The 21,919-nt window shown below is 43.1% G+C and overlaps 1 long non-coding RNA gene across 2 annotated transcripts in view; it reads right to left on the reverse strand.

The window, feature by feature from the left end:
- The window catches only part of LOC122183305, a 68,854-nt gene extending 54,157 nt beyond the window's left edge, over positions 1 to 14,697 (reverse strand). Inside the window, exon 1 of one of the 2 annotated variants that reach the window (XR_006180208.1) lies at positions 14,592 to 14,697. This is a non-coding gene — a long non-coding RNA (uncharacterized LOC122183305). The remainder of the gene's footprint in view (positions 1 to 14,591) is intronic. The other variant, XR_006180210.1, reaches the window with a different exon arrangement.
- Positions 14,698 to 21,919: the final 7,222 nt, after the last annotated feature.

Here is a 21,919-nt window from a genome sequence, read left to right on the forward strand (position 1 = left end):
AAAAAAAAAAAAAGAAAGAAAACCACCCTTGTGTTCCTTTCCAAGTTTTCTAAAGTTAAAGTTAATTCATGTGGAAGAAAAAAAAAAAAGATTAGGATAAAATTTCAAATATTAAATTCAAATGCAGGATTAATGAGTTTTATTTCAAAACCCAAGAGGTTGTCTGGAATTTAGGACATTTTTTTAGTAGCAGACACGAGACATAGCCAGATGCAGTCGTTTTTTGGACCAGCTCAGCACAAATTTAGCACCTTGAAGGAGAAATTTTATGTCTGTTTTGTAAAGCAAACATTTCAACTTCTCCAAAATCTGTTGTCTAGGAGGTATTACTGTTTCATTGGATGAAAGAATGAATATAAAATAATGCTGACTGGTGGTTCTTGCACGTAGTAATTGCCAACCCCTGTCACCGTCACTGCAGGTGATGTAGATCTCTCTCTCTCTCTCTTTTTTAAATAATGTAAATCAATCCAACCAAAAAAAAAAAAAAAAAAAAAAAAAAAAAAAAGAATTAAAACATTTCCTGAAGCCAAACTCAAGACAGCCTTTGCAGCACGTTGCATGAGGGAACTTTTTGCAACTTGGTTCCTCAACGGCCAGCAGGGAACAACTTGGCAGAGGCACAAATGCAACTCTTCTCACGCCCTTACAGATAGCATGGCGAACCCGTGGATCACGACCTGCTCCACTTCACACCCTGTCCCTAAGGCAAAGGACTTGTAGGCCAAACCCATGCAAAGTTTATTTTATCATCACAAAAATTAACAGCATTCAACTTCCTTCCCAAGCATGGATGTACCAAATAATAGTAATGTTTCAGGTGACCTTTTTCTACTTTGTTCGATAAAGAAAGAATAAATTTTTTTCAGTCAAGACTAAGCGATGAGTCAAGAAAAGCCAGTAATACCTGCAAAACATAGCCTGCAGTTCTAGAGCAGTTTATCCAGACCACAGTGCCTCTTGGACTGCCAAAAGTAGTTAGCATTGGCCTGACAGTGCTCTGCTTGAAATCAAAGAATAAAATCCCCGTTGAGCTCAACAGAAGGAGACCATGCTCTATGCGTCAGCAATGAGCTCTGGATGGGAAAGGACCAAAGCCTTGCAGTGAATACCTTCAAACATTGGATTCTTGTGTTGAAAGATTCCAATTATTGCAAGAAAACACCGGCGTTTCAGTTTCATGTTCTGGTTTTTCTTCAAATTGACATACCACAGTCTGTAAATAGCACCAAAACTGAAAAATCATTCTGTTTAAATTCCTTCATAGGAGTCTGCTTCACCTATGCGGAATTAATGTAATTAGCTGTAATATGAACAGGTAATTAGGATCTGGTGACAGCATGCTTTGGATGAACCATTCCATTTAGAAAAGCACTCACAAATGTTTTTTTCTGATTTCTCTTTGAGCTGGAAATGCTGCAAGAACAGGTTTCTTTTATATTTCTTTTTTTCCTCTGTAGTTCCAGGTAAGTTTCTTGTCAACTGTGACTTCATCCTACCCAACTGCTCAGAATCACACTCCATCTTTAACAGTGATGGGGATTTGGATTTAAATCTTCCCTTTTCTGATGGATGTATGTAATCTATCTGATTTTGCACAAGTTGGAAGACAACTTGTGCAGTTGTCAGGAATTTTAGACTTTAACTGCCATGAGCTCTAATGGTGAACCATCATCTGATGAAGTGAAAAGCTGTGCAAAGCTACAGTAACTGTAACAAGATTTTATTTAACATGAGACTCATGCCTCTTCTGGGTAGTTCTCATCTCTGAAGTCTTTTTGTTAGCACACTAAAATGGAAAATATCTTTAAAGCCCTAAGCAAAATTTGGTGAAGGCTCAGTATTTCACTCAGTTTAACAGAAAAATCCATGCACTGTGGTATCAGTGGCATGTATCTATGTTTCACTCAGGTTATGCTATGGGAAATTTGTTTCCTAGACTCTACTTTGCACATCTATCAATACTGTGCAATTTGACCCAAACCACTCATGTCCAAAAGTTGCCCCCAGATATATTGCATCACCGTGGCTCATTGTTCAAGCACAGCTAAAGAAGGGACTCAGCCAAGAGAAATGCTACCCAAAGAAAGGCAGCAAGAGCAGAAACGTGTCTGATGCACCAACAGGATGTGAACCCTACACAATGTCTTCCTTTTATGAGAATGAGTACTCTTAAAACAATAAAACATTGGGCTGTGATCCCACCTGGACAGTGTGTGTACCTCATAAGGCTGCTTAGATGAATAGGTTTGATAGTTTTCCTTTCTTGGCCTGAACCTCAGTGTGAAATATTCCCACAATCAGATGCTCATTTACGTAGTGAACAAACAATGAGGTCTCCCAGTGACCAGAAAACAGACATGCAAGCCAAAACCAGGACTGGGTGGAAGCCTGCACAGTGACCAGTTGCTCCACACCTGGCCCAGGGGCCTGGGGACTTTTTACATGGTGCTGTGAGTCTTCGTGGGCACTCCATCTATCATTGCACTGATTAAAAAAAAAAAAGAAAAACCCAGCAAAAATTAATAAAGTGAAGATTTTTATGGGCCTAGGAGGAGCTAACCTGGAAATATCATTGGCACAAATAGAGCTGTTCAGCAGACAATAGCACTCTGCTATTGCCATCAGTTTGTTTATCCAAACGCAGCCATCCTCATTGTGAATTCCCCATCCTGTTGGTCCCCAGCGTGGTGAGCATCACCACTGCCCTCCCACTGGTGGAACGCAGCACGGCTGTGATTGCCATGCTGACAGCTTTATTGTCTCCCCGACCTTGCTATTTTTAAAGAAACGGGTTATCTCAGTGATGTAAACAGGTCTTCCTCATCCAGTTATGTCATCCCCATTGCAGGGTGCTGGAACCTTTGCTCCTCATTCACTTATGCTGTCGAGTCAGCTGTTTCAGGTGCCTGGCAGCGTAAGGCTCTGGTTGTACTGACAGCTGCCTAGAGAGGTGCAATGATTTTTTTTAACTCAATCAGACAATATGCTTTAGATTTCTTACTCAGACCTGCTGCCTCCAAATGCCAAAATGACATAGTAAAAAATGGCACTGCTGCTCCTATTTGAAGGTATTTGTTTTAAAAAAGAGAGTGGATAGAATGGCCAGACCCTCAGCATGGGAAAATGATGCATTTTAGATGGTTTAGTGATACAAATTTATTAAAGGCTTAGTGCCTATGTCACTTTTCTGGGACAGAGGTGGACGTGGTTTCAGAAAAGGTTAAAGTTGTGGTTAACTTAGAAGAGTACTTAATGATCTAGTAACTATCTAGGGTTCACCATATGTAAAGTGTTTACTCAGCAGGATAAGAATGAAATGGAAAATGTCACTTCTCTAGTAGTAAAATTCCTGCCTTCACTCTTTATTCCATGACCAAAGAAGTGCCCACAGCAACAGTTAGACCAGCTCTGTCAGGAAGCCTTTTCCTAATTCCCATGGAATGTGAACATCTTTTTTAATCTCATCTAGAATGAGGAAATAAAATTAAAAAAAATATATATTGAATTCTTCTTGGATTAATGCAGCCCAAACATGGCCAGAAGTGTCTAAGCAAATCACTTCACCAACCTACACTCCTCTTGACCCCCAATGTCAAGTGTGTTATGAGACTATCACAAAATCTCCTGGAAAGCTTCACTGTGGCCCCTAGGCCTACAGGTAGACCTTGAGTGACACTGCTTAAAATAAGCAGTGTTCTCTCCAACTCCTCTACTACTGCTTAGACCCTGGGGAACAGGAAGAGGAGTTTATGGGTCAGTATGTCCTATTACATTCTCTGTAGATGGATATAGGTGCATCTGGGGGTCTCCAAGGAGTATCCAATGGGTGTAAGCTATGCAGTGATGTTGTTCCCATAACGTCATAGCAGGAAGAAGTGGGTTGGAATGAAATATAACTCAGTCGCTTACCATTCACCCTTCTATTTCAAAGGAGTTCATTACTGCAGATAAGCAAATTGAAAATGATGTCATGGATCCCATAGGACACAGTAATACATCGCCATTTGTCCAGTTGGAGTACAACTCTTATTAGTATGACATAACACAGTAGTTGGGACTCAATAGAAAAAAAAAAACAAAGCTGGAATTCAAGAAAAAAGACCTATGGCTTTTAACTTGTTGCCCTGAACATGCAGAGCTACTGTAAATGAGTGCCTTAACATGAAAACTCTGAAGACCAAAGAATTAAAGAAAATGCAATCAGCAGATTACTAAATACCAATGGGAAATTTAGAGCTACAGAACAAAATCCCAGAGCATTAAAGGATTTAGTGCTTGGCATTGATGAGAAGCAAATCTTTGGATTTCCATTTCTATCCTTAATTAGTAACCAAGGTTTATTTTAGCCTAAACTAAGTCACAAAAGATAACACGCCCTAAAAGAAAATAGAAAGTAGTGTAATAAACTTCATAAAATATCTTATTAAAAAATAAGAAGAAAAAGGAATCATTTCTAATGGAAAATTAATTTCCAGCACTTCCATTTCCTTTTGTTTTCTTGTCTTCCCACCCATACTCAACTCTTTTCTAATAACATTAATCTCTATGCTAGAAAGGTTACCTAGGGTGGTAACAAAGATAGCATTTTAAACCCAAAAGGGAGGCTCCCTTTTAAAAAAGACATTTTAGGAGTGTTCTTGTTCTTTCACAGCTTGGTTATTGAAAGTTTGCTGTCTCCCTGCCCAGTTCCCAGGGCCCCATGCTGGATGTAGGACCTAATATAGTTGATCTGCACTTCTAGATGGATTCAGTTCTGAAAAGAAAAAAAAAACAAAAAAAAAAACAGCTGTGTCAAATGGGGTATTTTTTTATATAGGCACTTTGGGACAGAGGAAAGATAAGGCTGTTCTGGCTAATCAGGAGACTTGCAGCTTGGTTAACTGATGTCCCTACCAGCATTTTAGCCAGGCTGAAGCTTGCCCAGCTGCACAGATACATGGGGGATTTGGAGTCTGATTTCCTGAGCTGTGATACAGACTCCCACTGCAAATCCTGCAGCACTTTGAGCACTGCTCTTGCTGTGGCTTCAAGTAATGCTGTGAGATAGAAGATTTATTTCAGAGTGGGGAAAGGAAAGGACACTCTGACTGAATAGTGTGCTAAGAGAGGAATTAGATGCTAAAGCTGTAGAAATGAATTCATGGGTTCACAGCTTCAAAAGCCAGTGAGTAAAAGCTGGAAAATGTGGAAAATGAGAAAAGCTGGACATGGAACAAGCAGGGACTTCAATCACCTTACTTGAAGATCTTTCTATAGAAGATAATATGTCAAATAATTCCCATCATAGATTCGCTAAACTCCCCTAGAAAAAGGGATTTAATCATTTGCTCTGACTTTACTTACTGCAGCTGCTCCAGAACCTCATTTCAACATCTTCTGCTGATTTCTACCCACCTGTGGAGTCTTTGTTAAGTAATATGATAGAGACATGTGGAAACCACAGATAAAAAGGATTAAAAATGTGCGGCACAAAAGCCAAGGTCAGCAAGCTTGGTCCAAGAGCTGAAATACTCATAACAGGCTCATATGTTCAACAACATAACCTCTTGATTCAATTTTAACCTCTTGGTTTACCTTGAGATGCATCATGCAGAGTGCCATTGGGGTCACCTCTGTGCTAAGCCCAGTAGATAAAAGATCATCTCTTGCATGGACTCAGCCTATTTAGCTCTGTTGAGCTGTACTTGCTGACTTCCTACCATGGCCATAAGTTTTCTGGGGCTCCAAAAGGACCGCACCATAACTGCAGTCACGGTTTTGAGGACATTTGCCCACATTTGTAGGCTGAAGTGAGGCAGTATGCTCTCTGCCACTCATGTCCTTCTTTCCATCTCCTGTTCTTCACTTTTGAAGTCCATAGTGGTATGAAGGAAGGAGCAATGTTGGCTCCACCTGAGAAATCACATCTTTGGCCTAGTGTTGAGCCAAAGTTCATTTATTATTTCCAGAGGTCTTGCCTAAAATTCATCTCCACCTTGCACAATGGGGCCATCAGTTTCTGTCTGTTTCCCTTAATCTCCCACACGATTTTGTGCTGAGTTAGCCCAAAGCAGAAATTTGCCTAGAGCGTGGGAGTCCCCACTACAAATTTTATGGTGGAGAAGGAAGATTTGATCCCATCTCTTGCATCCACACTGAGGGGTGACAGCTATGTGCAGTGTTCTGTGCCCTCCAACGGCTCTCAGTGCCATGAGAAACCAAGGCCCAATCTCCAGAGTGTCCATCCAGCATCATGTTGCTTCACATGGGGCTCCAAGCAAAATCCAAACCTTAGCTCCTCTAAGCTCACAGAATTGCATTAAGTACAGCCAACTCCAAAAGGTTCGAAGTTGTTTTTTAGGCCTCAAAAATTACGGTGTATCTTAAAAATGATGAATTAAGGAACAATTTATTTTGAATTAGTTTTATTTGTCGTGTAGTTTACAGATGCTTGAGTTGATAACTGAGCACTCATTGGACATTTGCAAAGTTTTAATTACAACCTAAAGGAGATGGCATCTAAAAATGAATGCTGAGTTTAATCATGTAATTGCCCATAAATCACCAAATACCATGCAAACTAAAATCACAAGTAAGCTCCCTTTCGACTAGTTCTTACGCTGAACAAAAAAGAAGAATTAACCAAAACCACAAGCTGTTTAACGCATTACTTAAAAACTTGTGAGATTTCAATTATGATTGCTCACTGGATCTTTACATTCAGGGTAAACCTCTGCTCGCTCACTTTGGGGCTTTGATGGATATCTGCCCATCCGAGATAAGCAGCCCTCTGATTTGCAGTGCTTGAGCAGCTCACAGATTTGAACGTGCTTTGCCCTTGTGACATTTCTGCCATTGTGAGGAGGAAAACAGCAATGGGGGAAGGTGATGGGTGAGCATGGCCAAGCCAGGAATTGGGATTTCCATCTCATGGGGTGCCCTGTGCTAGCTCAGAGAAGAGTAAAAGCAACTCCCTCCCTTGTTTTTTTAATTTGTTAAAATAACAGCTCCATATTCCCAGGGGCAAATGTCAGGAATAATTGCATGCAAATTGCACTGGATTCATGCTAACGCACCCATTGCCACCCAAGGGCTCCTGAAGAGTTAATATTGAGGGCTCACAGGAGTTCAGTTAATTTACAACTGGAGACCTTTATCATCTCACACTGACATTGAGGGCTCACATTTCGCACTTAATTACTTGTTCAGCAATCACGCCTGGAAGAGATAGATGTGTTTCTGTGTTTAGCCCATGCAGCTGTGAATTGTTTATTTACTTATCGTCAGGCCGGGAATGACTGTAATTTAAAGGTTCAGATCTCTGCTACCCTGAGCAGTGCAGGCCTTCCTTTAAACACTTCCATATTGCCGTGGTGGAATTTCACTGGAAATGCCCATCCTCTCCTCCTGTTCCGGGTAATGGGCCAGCAGGTGTTACTGGTTACTGGTGACTGTGAGCATTTACGCCAAACAATCGCTGCCAAGTTCACAATCATAACGAAGATCCTCAGAGATAAACTTTGAAAGGTAAAAAGCAGGCCAAGGAGATGAAGTGAGATGAATTCCAGTAACTCGGCTTCTGGGTAATGATTCCTATCTTGGCGCTGAAGGAGCTGAATCCCAGCAGCTTCAGACAGTGGCTCACAGCAATTCATAGGCCAAATGGTGCAATTACAAGTTAAGCTGTCAAATGGTGACCAGATGGCTTTATCTCTCACACCAGAGGCCTGAGAAGTTGGTAGATGTGACCTTTCTGCACACTCATCCACCTGCATGAGGTCTGCAAACACCCACAGCCCATTGCACCCAACCATGACGCCCACCCTCAGTTTTCATAATTGTGGAGTAAAGCTGTGTGAAATGATCACAGAGTCATAGAACCGTTAAGATTGGAAAAGACCTCTGAGATCACCACAACCAACTCCAATCCACCTCCACCATGCCCACTGACCATGTCCCTCAATGCCATATCTCCATGGTTCTGGAACACCTCCAGGGACCCTCCCTGGCCAGCCTGTGCCAATGCATTAGCACTCTTCTGGAGAAGAAATTTTCCAAAGATCCAAACAGGAGAGGAGAGGAGAGGAGAGGAGAGGAGAGGAGAGGAGAGGAGAGGAGAGGAGAGGAGAGGAGAGGAGAGGAGAGGAGAGGAGAGGAGAGGAGAGGAGAGGAGAGGAATAAGACTAAGATGTCAGAAGGGCTGCTTAATAGAACATTCAGCTTTTGGGTGCTTTCAGGCTTGTGCTGGCAGTGCATCCATGTATGCACTGGAGTAAAAACAATGGAAAACAGCAAGCCTCAAAATGCAGTTTTCACAGAGGACCAAAATTAGCAGCTTAGAAATGCTGCAGGATTTATAAATGCATGCTGCAAAGCACAAATAATTGCAAGCAGAAACTGAGTCAGTAACAGGCTGAAGCTAAACAGAAAATTCATGGTGAGGAAAAAGTGATTTACAGGAATCTGGAAGAAGTCCCATACATTCAAGCACACTGCAGTATGCATTAGTGCAGGTGGCACTAGAGCAAACTGGACCCAGCCTGGATTTAGGGCAGCCACCTCCTCCTGGCTATAGGAACAGATATCCTTAAATTCTTATTTCTTTCAGAATGTTGCTGTTTTTTTTTCCCCCTTTCTTTCAGATGCTCGGTTCTACTGACCCTGGCCCCATGATTAACAGCAGCGTATATATTTAGGTTTGCAGCCTCAGCTGAGGTAAATGGGGAATTAGCTGAAGAGTAATGGGGTGGGCATGCACCCCTTCTGCTGCTGCTTCGGTGGGGCTTTTCTTTTCCCAAACTTCATGGAAGAAATTCCTTGTCAATGTGAGGTGGGCTGGGAAGGATGTGGCACAGTCCTGCAGTAGGATGCTGGATGCAAATAGTACAGGGGGAGAAGGAGGACATTGCCTTCACACCCGTATTATTTTGGTGACATACACACACAGCCATTGACTTGGTGGTGGCAATGTGATTCTGAAATGCACTTTCTGCACTCTTGTAGAGGAGCATTGGTACACTTGGGGCAGGGCTCTGCACCCCTACATTTGCTCATCATCGCCTCATGTCTCCAAGAGATTTTATCAGCCTGGCATGGGAGAATTCCCAAAATGTTTTCATTAAGAGCAGCTTTTGATGCCAGCAATGAATATTACTATATTACTGAAAGGAATCAAAAGCTGAAGTGCCTGCGTGTACAGTTAATCTATCCAAACAGAAAATGTTTCTTAAAAAATTACAGCGCTATTTTCATAGCAAACCTCAGCCAAACTCAAAACCGAATAAATAGAATATGTTCTTTTAAAGCTAATTTTTTTTTTTTTTTTAATCGTGGGCAAAAATACTTTCTTTGCTTTCATTCACCAGCTAATACTTCCCCCCCCCTTCCCTCCCCCTCAACCACTGTCTATGCCGGCTGCGTGTGGGAGCCCAGAGATTTGCACAGATGGGATTTCTACTTTGGGGGTATTCACACTGAAGCACATTCCAGGGCTGGTGGGAAGATAGATATCAAGGTACCACCATGGCCAGGCTGTGGTTTGTTTTAACAGAACCATCAATATGGCAAACATATTAAAAGGGACAAGAAGTATTAGGAAAGGCAGCCACCCCATTGCCCCAGCCTATTGAGAGCCTAAATAGAGGCAGAATACATGTTGCCTAGGGAGGCTGTGGATGCCTCATCCCTGGAGGCATTCAAGGCCAGGCTGGATGTGGCTCTGGGCAGCCTGCTCTGCTGGTTGGTGACCTGCACGTAGCAAGGGGATTGAAACTAGATGATCACTGTGATCCTTTTCAACCCAGGCCATTCTATTATGACTCAGAAATGTGTATTTCTATAGGATTGTGCAAGGGAATCTATTTCTATTCATATACAACTAATGCAAGAATGCAGAGCTGCCATTTTCATGTTATTAAACACAGCCTGTGTGGCTATTAATACAGTATAATTTTTATTACATTGGCTTATAGTGGAGTTTGGCCTTTCTATGTTTTTGATTCTTTTATTATTATTATCAGTGCTATATTTTCACTAGAAAAGACACGCAGAATTTTCACAGGGGTTTTGAAGCAGTGATTTAGGCTTGCATCACTGCCCAAGACCACAGTTGGAATCTCCCAAGCCTCATCCCACCATCTTTTCCTCCCCCAAACACGGCGCACGCTTCATTCTCTCACTACAAAGTCTCCAACCACACCATACGTGGCGTGTGAGGACCCAAAAACGCCTTTAAAAATGACTGGAGGAGAGGATGCTTGAATGGGCAAACATGGTAACCTGACCCCTGGAAGCCTGCAGTCCCCTTTTTGTTTGTTTGTTTGCTCTGTTCGACTTCCCAGCTGCAGTCCAAACCAGTGCCATGAAAATGCTCTAACGCGTGTCAACACTTTAACTCTTTCTGTAGGTGATTCCCTACAAGGAGGGGCATCACAGAAAATAGATTTCTGTTTCTCCTACCTGACTTCACTGTACGAAAGGGAAATTGTGTTTGGGTGCCATTCCCCCCACATTTGTGTACTGCTAGTGGTTAGGAACAGGTAATGCCTGTTGAAATTTCCACTGACCAGGGGCAAGCCATACAGCTGTCGGCTTTCATATTTTCTTCCACCCAAGGGGAAAAAAAAAATCTCTCTCCAGCTTCTCATTGATCTTTCATGGAAATTCACCCATTTCTCCCAGTTTGAGATCTGTTCTCTGATTTCTCCCTCATTATCATGTCCCTTTGCACCCAAAAATGAAGCCCTGCTTTGTCTCAGTTTGGGACGATGACTGCATTATTAGAGCAGGGCAAAAGTTCCAGTTTGCCAGAGGTGTCCTTGCGATGAATGACAGAGATTATTTATGGAAAAAAAATGTAAAGAAGGGGGAGAATAAATAAAAAAAAAAATAGCGAGAAAATGCATCTTAAAAGAAGGGAAAAGAAAAAGACAAAAACAATTCACTCAAAACATGAAATCTGGCGTTATCAGCCCTGTGTAATGTGACTGTGCCTTTGTGCAGAACGTGCTAATAGGCTCAGGGTTAGAGAATTAGCTGCTGCTAAGGCTTTAGGTTCTCCTTTTGAAAACCACACTTTGCTCCGGCTTTGTTTGTTTTGCTTTCGCTGACTGTCGCTCCCCTCTTTGGTTGCAGCCCCCCTGGGTGCAGCTGCAGATTGATACGGGGAGGGGGGGCCGCGGCCCCCAGAAAAGATTTGCACTTCTGCAGCCGCGGAGAAAACACAGCACGATATGTTGGAATGAGGCATGCAACAATACGGTCTCCCCTGGAATTTGCAAGGGGAAAAAATGGCCTTTAAACAAACAAAGTCTCGGTCATCAGCACGCTCAATCGGCTCAAAACGGGATGAGAGGGCTCCCGTTGGGCTCTGCAGAACCAAAGCCATTTCTCTTTGGGTATCGCGATGGAGATGTTGGGATTAATTGACCTCTATGTGTTCTCGGGGAAGTGTAGAGGAAAAGAATCTCAAGGTTATATTTTAAAACGTGTCTGGAACATAAACGCTTAACAGAGCTCATCTAAGGTGTTGGAGTGATGACTTTTGCATGCCTTCATTGACTCTCAGTGTTAAAAAGAAAGCGTTACGTGCACACCTTGAATTAAAAAAGAAAAGCCTTTGAAAGCTGCAGCTGTCAGAATAGTCACAATATATCCTTGCAAGAGGAGCACAAGCAAGCAGCATTGGTTATCATAAGAAATATCAAAAAATCTGTCAAAATCTGCTCCGATCATTAATTAAATGAAATTGTAGCACCGTGAAAAAGGCAAAAGTGAAAACCGCTTTGCTGAATAAGAAAACTTCAAACCCTACGTGAATAAAATAATTTTCCTAGATAAACCTAATACAACTCATCAGTTGTAACTGTGACAAAAAACACCCTGCAGCCCTTCACTGCAAATCCAGATGCTTGAAAACCACTTAGGGAAACTCCTTCTTAAATCACATTGGTTTGATATATAAAAGCATATTGAGCTCTTTAGAGCGTTTTCCTTAAGTGAGCGTAAGCGCAAAGTCTGCCCTTCAAATTAAATGAGAGCAAGAAGCCAGAGGAAAAAAGACACAAAACAAACAATAGCAAACAGTTTGAGATTGGTTCTGCGCTTGCTAACTTCACTGTAAATAAGGGACTGGCTCTAATTTAGATAATGAAATTTCACCAGTGTGAATTAAATTAAGCTAATTGTTTTGTGGTCGGATCTGTCCCTGCCTTTGCAAAATAATAATAATAATAATAATAATAATTAATTATTAAAAAAAAACCAAACACTTCCTCAAGATTTGTTCACTCAAGAATAATAAGAAAAAAAATATATTTTTCTTAATATATTCACAACTGTTTCTTCTTGCTTTTGAATTACTGCTTAAACTCTCATCTTCTGCCTCAGATCAAAACCAATGTCTGCCGTATGCATCCAAAATCTGTTGGGTTTCTTCCTTTTCTCGTTGCCATCCTCCCTGTGAGCACTGCATCAATACCCCAGCCTCTAAGTCCATTTGCCAACGTGTGCAGCCTCCTCTCCAGATAAGAGCTGAGGTATCAATGTTTGAACTTTTGGAAAACAGGAAAGGACGGTGTATTATCTGTTGCGTGCTATGCTTGTTATGTTTTCTGAGTGCTCTCTAGTATCCAATTATTTTTATAGTGATTCTAATTGCATGTAAAGTAGAAGCAGCGTGCGCTGCTTAAGGCAAGGGGGTATTAATTTGCTTTCGTGACACAGAAACCCATCCGATAAAATGACGGCGCTGTGTGTTGATAAAGCAAATTGTACCGTGAGCACAGAACAAGTGCTGAAAAGATAAATACGCTTTCAATTGCAATGCAAATACGCGGCCCCAGCAGCAGAGCTGCCCCGTTCCGAGTGCACGGAGCCTTTTTCCCTCCCGCACTGCAAAAGTCGCAATGCCACCTAATGGAGAGAGCCCGCACCTCGCACGCTTTTCCCTGATAGCGATCTTTGCTCAGATTTAGCAGCTTTAAAAAAGATTTACAAAGCGATGGTTTCGATGGAAGAATAACAAAATCCTGCAGCAAAGGCTGGACAAATATTTTGATTTCCTTGCTTAGATGTCAACAAGTGAAATGAACAGCGTTGTCCCGACCCATCCCTGTCTCACAGAGAGATGCACGTGGCCCCTAATGTACGAATCGGGGTTTTCTATGGGGTGTGTGGCTATGGGGCAGTAGCTCAGATTTATTCTCGTCAGAGAAATCCCCCATTCCAGGTTGGCAGAAAACATGGAGACGTGACTTAGTTTGCAGAGAAATGTGAGCATAAGCTCAGCTGCACCACGTCCTGCTGATTGGGGTCTGTTCAGGACACGCTTTCCTTTCCCCACGGCTCACCCTCAGCATCCCAGATGTGCACACAACCCTGAGAGTGCCCGTGGAGAAACCCGGAGCAGAGCACAGAGATGGGGGAGAAATATGTCCGTGCCTTCAGCAGTTCTCAGCATGTTGCAGCTGGGTTGGCTTGCTTTCTTTTTTTTTGGCATTATAAAAATCTGTATGCATGCACTCCATGGGAATGAATACTTTCAGTGCATATGCATGGGCAGGCATGCAGCAGTGGGTGCATGGAACTTCGTGCATGAAGCTGTAAGCTGAGAGGGAACTTCTTGCACTGAGCAGACCCCACTCAGCTCCTTAAACTCTTCCCAACTCACCCAAATCATGTTGCATTTCCAATGGTGCAACACATAGAGTGTGATCAACTTTTAGGACCGGCTCCTAGTTTGAAGCTGAGTTAGGATTTCCTAGCTAAACCCTGTCTGATGTAGGGCTCTAAGAGAGTAGATTGCCTTTTGCTCTTCCCCTTTACACCCGAACAAAGCACCGTTCTCTCTGACTCACTGATATTTTCCTTCACACCCAGGATTTGCCTCTAATTTATTTCTGTAGGGCCTGATCCAAAGCTCCCGCTGATTTCGGGGGTTTGGGATAGGGCCATGGCCATCCTTAGCTCCTGACCTGTTGCAGAATGATAAGCAGAAAACGGTGTAGAAAGGGGAGAAAAAGTTTTGAATCATATTCTATACAAAATGTTCCAAACTTACTGCAAGCATTGCATCCCCCCCCACGTCCTATTTAAACGTATTCTAATATGGTGAAAGTAAAAATAAACTATTAGAAAATAGCATAAGGGAGCATGGCTGGAAAAACACTAGAAAGAGCACTGCTGCTACTCTCAAGGAAGAAGAATGGAAAAAAAAATTAAAAAGGGGGGGATAATAAAGAAATGAAGTCTAAGAAGCCCAACAACAGAAAACTCGAAGCAAAAGAAAGAGAGTGGAACAGATTTCCGTGTCTATTTTTCTTTCTGTAGTTGGATCCCTGATTGCAGCCGCAAGGACTGCGAGGATAGGATGCGAAGTGGGAAAGAAAGGACGGGAAAAAGAAAAAGAAAACACAACCAAATTAAAAAGCAAAGGCAAAGGAAGCGAAGGCAGAGAGGTGGGGAGGCTGCAGCGCAGAGCGGTGCCGCTGCCCCCGTCCCAGGAGCGCTGCGTAACGCGGGGATGGTGCAAAGCCGCGCTCGGAGGGAGGAAGAGGAAGAGGAGGAGGGTTTCGGGATGGGGAGAAGGAAGAGAAAAGTGCGGTACATACAGCTCGATGAGTCCGCCAGCCCCCAGCCTCCGCTCCTCTCTCTCCTCTCTCTCCCTCTTAAGGCAAAAAGGAAATGCGGTTCTTTTCGCAGAATCACAAAACTGAACCATCAGGAAGTTGGCAAAATCTCTAACTAAACAATCAATCGAGGAAATGCAACAAATTTCGAGCGAGCCCGGAGCTTCGCGGGGAGGGGAGCGAGAGGTCGGCGGGAGGCGCGCAGCACAGCGCAAATCCCGCGCAGCGCAGTGCGCTCAGGGTATGGCGGTGCGCGCAGCGTTGCGCGGGATTTGCGCGGGGCTCCGGCCGCGATTCTTTCTCTCTGTGGCGTTGCTTTTTTTTTTTACCCCATGGGAACTCATCTCCGAGGAGAGTCCGGGGGACAGGCTGCGTCTCCGCGGGTGCGCTCGTTGAGATTTGCGCAGCACTTTCCGAGGAACTGTTTTCCCTTCCCACGGGCTGGGATAAGTAGGATGGAGAAAAAAAACAAAACCCTGTGCTGGAATTTCTCCCGAAAACGCGCTTTGCACAAGGCTGAATGTATCTAGGAATGAAACTTTTTGCGCAACCCCCGTTTTTTCCTTAATTTTCCACCATTCATCCTTTTCTCCTTTTCTTCCAGGCGATGGGCTCTGCTTGGTGATAAGGACAGAATGTTTTCCCTTCTCACGCCAAACAAACAAATAAAGGAATAAATACGAACTCCGGAAGCGGAGCAGCAGCATCGCCCGGGATGGGGGCGAGGACTCTCCAATGGGTAAAGCCCAGCAAAACCCTGCGAGGGGTTTTCTCTGCTGCAGGGGCTCCTCCAGATGCGCCTAAAGGCGGCTGCATCCCCCCCCCAGACCTCTCCTGCTCCTCCTGGAGGGTGCGGGGCCGGGGCCGGGGGAGCCGCCCTCCCCCAGAAATGCGGGACACGCTCCGGGGTCACTGCTAAAAGCAACACAGGTCCGTATTTTTTAATAAAGAGCGTTCTCTTGCGAGCTGGCTGCCTTCCACCCACCCCACGGATGAGCTGGCTCTGTAAACACTGAATAGAAGATTAACACTGCTGTTATAACCTCATAGAGAGATCTGTGCCTTATGAAAGCTTTTACTGCTGCTGATCTATGGGCTTCATAATAGACCTTTTGTTTTAAGGGTGACAACAGCCCCCAGCCCTGCCATCCTCATGCGGCCCCGGCCCCAATCCTTCCCCTGCCTCGGAGGCACCGGGTGTCCCCATAGCAAAAAATCCGCAGAGCATTTATTACTGTTACTGTTATTATTACTTTGAAGGGTGATGTCTCGAGTTTTGGCAAGGTTTTGCGGCAGATATCGGCCTGTTCGCGTACAGCTCCTTACTGCCCGCCTCTGTCTCGAGGGAGGGGGGGGACGAAAGCGATGTTATCTGCGAGTGGGAGTGAGGTAATTAATTACCGCTGCTTTGCAGCGATGTTAATTGAGCTCTGCCCCAGCACCGTAGTTGCGAAAAGCGGCGCAGAGCTGGCAATAGCAAATTCATTAGCCTACGAATGGCACAAACGCGCACCTGGGGGAGCTGCTTGTTTTTCCCTTTTGCCAAAATAACAGCGGGCTGAATTGCAAATCGGAGGAAGAACCGAGCGCTCCGGGTTGGGTGAGGGCTGAGAGCAGCCGGGATCCACCGCAGTTTTCCCTCCATCCATCCCTCACTGTCACCCTCAGAGCTCCGACGTAGAAACAGAGTTAGCCAAAACGAAGTTGAAGTAAGAACAACCAGGAAAAGAATAAAAAAGGAGAAGGAAAATAAAAGAAGGGAAGGAAAAGAAAAAGGGAAAAAAAAAAAAAAAAAAAAAAAAAGTGAAAAGGGAAAAAGAAGAAAAAAAGAAGAAAAGGGGAAAAGAGGGGGAAAAAAAAAGAGGAACTAAAAAGGGAAAGTAGGAAAAAAAGGAAAAAAAGGAAAAGGGAAAAAAGAAAAAAAAAAGGAAGAAAACGGAGATAAAGGAAAATAGGAAAAATAGGGAAAAGTTAGAAAAAGAGGAAAGTAGGAAAAAAAAAGAAAAAATAGAGAAGGAAAGAAAAGATAAGGAAAAAAAAGGCAAAAAGAAAAATAGATAAATAAAGAAAAAGTAAGAAAAAAGGAGATGGACAAGAAGAGCAGTTCTGTTTTCCTCCCCATTGACTTGCAAACATTTAAGGCAAACCTTTTCCGTGGGTAAGGATTTGTAAAGCCTTCTTTTAGTGCACAATACCGTTTTTTTCTCATGTACCCACACTGAGGAATACCAGCATGAGCTCGGATGATGATTTGACTTGACTACAACCCCTATGACAGAAAAACTGCGGCATTGGAATAAAATGAGAATAAAACAGAAGATCGGGCTTAGAGAAGCCGGAAAACTGTCAGACAAAATACACCGTAGTCAGAACGGGCTTTACCTATATGAGACACTACAAATTGCTCCTATAGACACTTTGGAGACCTTTGAAATCCCTTCATTAGCAATTGGATGCATTTGACATTCGAGCTCATTGTATCCCCGAGGCACCCAAAACATTGAAAATCAAGTTTTATGAAAGCTAATAAAAAACATGCTCCAAAAAAAGGGGCAGGGAGGGGGGGTAAATTCGAGATTTGAGAAAGGATGAGAGAAGAGGAAAGGAAAGGAAAGGAAAGGAAAGGAAAGGAAAGGAAAGGAAAGGAAAGGAAAGGAAAGGAAAGGAAAGGGAAGGAAAGGGAAAGGAAAGGGAAAGGGAAAGGGAAAGGGAAAGGAAGGGAAAGAAGCCACAAATGAACCCCCCCCAAAACAACAACATTCTGATGTGTTTCTGGAGATTTTTCAAGGTTGGGTTAATAGTGGAGGAGAAGAACTACTTGTTTGTCCAAATAGAATGCTGATAATGATGACGATTATTATTATTATTTACTTAAATGATTAATTTTATAGCGCAATTATTTCATAAAGCAGTCGAGCATTCGTTTACACATATAACTGACAAGCTGCCTTCAGTTCCACCTTGGTGATCTTTTACCTCGTCCTCGATTCCTGCACTGTGCAATAACTCAGTCACTTTGAGGAACAAAGGGGAAATATAATAAGAAACATGACAGCAGCCGTGTGCGTTTTCTGCCCGCTAGCAGAGCGGCTTTGCGTGTCACACGTTTTGTTTCCAGCCAAACCTAGCGAGAGGAACGTCCTACGTGATGGGGAAGGACGTATTTAGGGCAGGAATGGTGCACACCAGGTGCTGGGACACATCCCTCCTCCAGCACCATCAGGGTGAAAGGGGCCACATGTTTTCCCCTTATTTCGTCTTGTTCTCCTATCGGCTCTGATTTAGGTTCGCAGGGCACGGCGCTCTCCCTGCAAAAAGAACCGGGGCTGTTCTCACCACCACTGAGGCACAAGAGCTATAAAGCCAGTAGCCATTAGCAATGGGTAAATAAGTGTGAGGGCTGTAGAGTTAAGTGTCGCATCCTTCAGATAAGGGCTTATCTACACGGGCATTAAACCCACACTTGCCTCTTTAGCATCTAGAGAGCTGGGGGTGTCAGCTCCTATAGGAAAATATTTATCTATCCCTTTCGGACAGGAGGGTTTAATCCAGTCCAAGCCGACTCACCAGGAGAAACCTGTTTCTTGTTTTTGTTTGGATGGACTCTGTGGATTAAAACCCTTAAAAGGCTTTGGCTTCGCTGTTTGCCCACAAAACAAATGAAAGATTATTTGGGTGGAGTGACATAGGGTTTAATATACGGTGCCTTCCAAGCCTCCCTCCTGTGAAAGATCACTATTTGATCATACATACAGCCTGTTGATAAGGCAAACTTTATGTATACTTTAGAAAATAAAAAGGAAAAGAAAAAGAAGAAAAAAGCAGCAATAACGTAGGACCCAATCCTGCAGCTCTCACTGTTTTGGGGGCACAGGACTGGGGCCATGTGGTCCTGCAGAGCTCACTGTAAATGCCCCTTCTGAGCATCACCCAGATCAGGCCAGGCAGGAGGACATGGCAAGGATTTCTAGATAGGGAAACTGAGGCACTGGGCAGGAAGAATTTTTTCCTCCCAAAATGCAATCTCAGCGGTAAAGCACAAGATTAAACCACAGCTTATTTGCCTCCCTGTCTGATTTATTTATCCCAAATCCACCGTGACTTTTAGATGAGAGCTTCTGCTTGATTCATACTGAAGTCCACAGAAATCTTAGCACTCCTTTCAAAGAAAAAAGCTGAAAAAAAGTGGTAAATATTCTCCTATTATCAATCCTGCACATTTTTTTAAACGAATCTCACGGTCCCATCTGAGGCCTGGCATTCAGAGAGGGGGGGCTGCAGAGAAACAAGAGGATTGGTATGACTTGGTGCAGCAGAAAGTAAAATAATCGGCCTTCCAAACAGAGGACGGCTGCAATCTGAACCCTTTCTTTCAGTTTAAAGTGTACTTTTTTAGAAAGGCACCCTTTTTTTGATCGGACTATAAAACCCTAAAATATGACAAGCTAGCTGGCAGCAGACTGCATAAGAACAGCAGACTGAATGATTCATGTGAAAGCCAAGTCATAACTTTCTGTGAAACTGCACACACAAAGTTCAGGGTTTGGACATGAACAGGAACCTTGCAAGCCTTAACTTAATCCCGGGATAAGGGAGCCAGATTACAAGAAAGCAGATTTTTCTCAGTAGCTGTCAGCTCTGAGGATAAGGTGATGGATATCTTCTCACTATGCTCCCATCCCCATGTAGAAGCTAAAATCCAGAGCCTCAGAAAGTAGGGGGAGTTTTGCCACTGAGTGAAGTGAGGAGAGAGACAAAACCCCTCGTTACAATAACAGTATTCCATTACAGTTGGTTTTGGCCAATTACTGCCCTGTGTTTCCATCTGCCTCACTTCAGCAATGGTTACTTGGGTGCAGGAATATCATCAACTTCATCAGCAATGTCAAGTAAGCCTGAATTGCAGCATCAGGGCACAGTGTCTTGCCCTCTGTAGGGCACCTCGCATCCTACTGACAAAAGGGAGATTTGAGGCCTCTCAGTTCTTTTCTGAGAAGGATTAGGCCAAACCTATGAGGGTCTCCCTTGAGAGCTGTGGGAAATGGGATGCCCAAAGGAGATGGACACAGCCATGTGTGTCTTGCCTTCCATGGAGTCCCGTCTGTTATCTCTGTGTTTACCTAGCACTCTCATTGTGGTAAGCTGGATGTGTGACTAAGATTGAACTACAATAGGTTTTCTTGCCCCAAATGTTATTCCTAAGGGCCTCTAACAGCTCTGGTCTCTGATCCCATAAAAGCCTTCTGCTCTTCTCCTGCATTTGGTCTTGGCAAAGGTGCTAAAAACAAAATGAATGGGACAATTAAGTAGTTTATTGCCATCACTCATTTGGGATCCACAGTGACCCTGAGCACCCCCTGCCTTGTAATCACATTAGGTTGTGTTAGCCCTCAGCCTGCCACAGAAAGGTCTATTTCATATATCTCTGTGCTTTCAAAATAATTTTTAAAATTGCTGAGGTAAGATATAAATTTTCTTGCCACTCAATATTTCAGGCTATAATTGCTGACTTGTTGAGTGCAATGCAAGCCAGCAATAATTCCAAAGGCTCCAGATGATTTTATGCATTTTTCTTTCTTTTTTCTTTTTTTTCCTTTCTGCTTTGCAAGAAAAGTGCTCAAAACTAAAACAAAGCCAGGTCTTCATAGCTAATGTTTTAAAAAGACTGGAGAGCTTTATAACCAGACAAAGGAATTAATAAGGAGAAGAAATGGGAACAATCAGAGAGAGCAGATGTTACGATTCACGTGCAAGCAACGTTCTTCCAGGCGTACCTAATCGACAGGAATCAAAGAGCAATAAACTCCTTCATAATTACCTGTTTTGCACTCAGACAAGTTTCCAGGCTGCTCTCTCCCTTCTCCTTTAGCTGCAGGTGGTCTCTGACCTGCACAACAGCAGCATCCAGCGCTGCGCTCCACCTGCCACGCTGCACAGCCACCCAGCGCAGCCGCTGAGCGCAGCTGCACAGTCCCCAGCTGTACCCTCTAGTGGACTCCACGTGCATTTTCTCCTAGCAACAAGTTGGGATAAGAGTTTCAAATGCAACTTTCATCCTTACGAAACATCTTGTTGAAAAGCTCTACAACATCTTCCCTGCTGATCCGGAGCTCCTCGCTCATCTTTCCAATATCTCACCCGCTGTTGAGGCATTATCTTTTTAAAAGTGATTAAAAATGAAACAAAACAAAAAAACCACAGAGGAAGATCCCCTCTGAAGCAAACACCTTTTTCCCTTCAGAAAGCTGTACATCTTTTTCATTTTCCAGGCATGAAAGAATTCCAGCCTCAAGCAAAGGGCTAAAGAAGAGTTAAAACATTGTGATTATATCTTATGAATGCATGGCTCTCATTAAAAGTAATCTTCCCAAAATAATTCCCAGGCTGAGGACTCGGTTTGTGGGGGAATGTACAACGATAAAAGTCTTGTGAGCAGAAGCTGTTCCATTATTCCAGGGTATGAAATTTAAACAAGGAATGAAAAGAAGATGAAACATTGCCAATTTGTTCTTCACACTCATCATGCTGAATTTTAAGCTAGTCACAATTACAAAAAAACATATATAAAGTTATGAAAATTCTGCCTAGATTTAAAACAGTGCTAGTGACAACATTTGGTTATAAAAAGGAAATCCTGCACTGAGAAATATGTTTATATTACGCGTTACAATTTCAAACAACTGCTTTTTTTATCCAAAATTGCCCTGAACTTTAATTTTAAAAGTGTAAATTATATGTGTGTCAAACCTAGGGAATAGTCCATAACTGAGCATTTAATAATGTATAGTGAGGAGAAATAAAGTGGAAAAACATGATAATTCATATCCAGCTTTCTTAAAAATTAAACAGTGGTATCCTCTCTCCATCAGCCCCCAGCCAGTCAAAAAGCTGTAAATTCCCCATCTCTTGGGTGTATGTTCAGGTAGCTCAGCTAAAAGTGATGACAGCTCATGAAAATGTCATTGTTAGATTGCTCTGGACAAGAAGACATGAGTTCAACTCAAGAAGATTCATATTTCCCCAGGACTTTGCAAGTACCAAGATCATAGAATCATAACATAGAATCATAAAATCATTTGAGGTGGAAGGGACCTTTAAAGATCATCTAGCCCAACCCTCAAGATCATGTAGAGTTTTAATGTGTTTTGTTTTGTTTTCATAATAATAATTTCTTTTTCTTTTAATTGCACGTACATAAGGTATGCATGGCCACTGGTCCTCTGTCCGTGGTGCCACCATTGGGCTGCCTCCCAGTACCAACTCACCCATCCTCCTGTGAGCACATGGGCTTAATTCTATCTCCATGCTCA

Source organism: Lagopus leucura, unplaced genomic scaffold, assembly GCF_019238085.1.
Source record: "Lagopus leucura isolate 7727_CA_CO unplaced genomic scaffold, USGS_WTPT01 Super-Scaffold_100017, whole genome shotgun sequence".
Classification (NCBI taxonomy): Eukaryota; Metazoa; Chordata; class Aves; order Galliformes; family Phasianidae; genus Lagopus; species Lagopus leucura.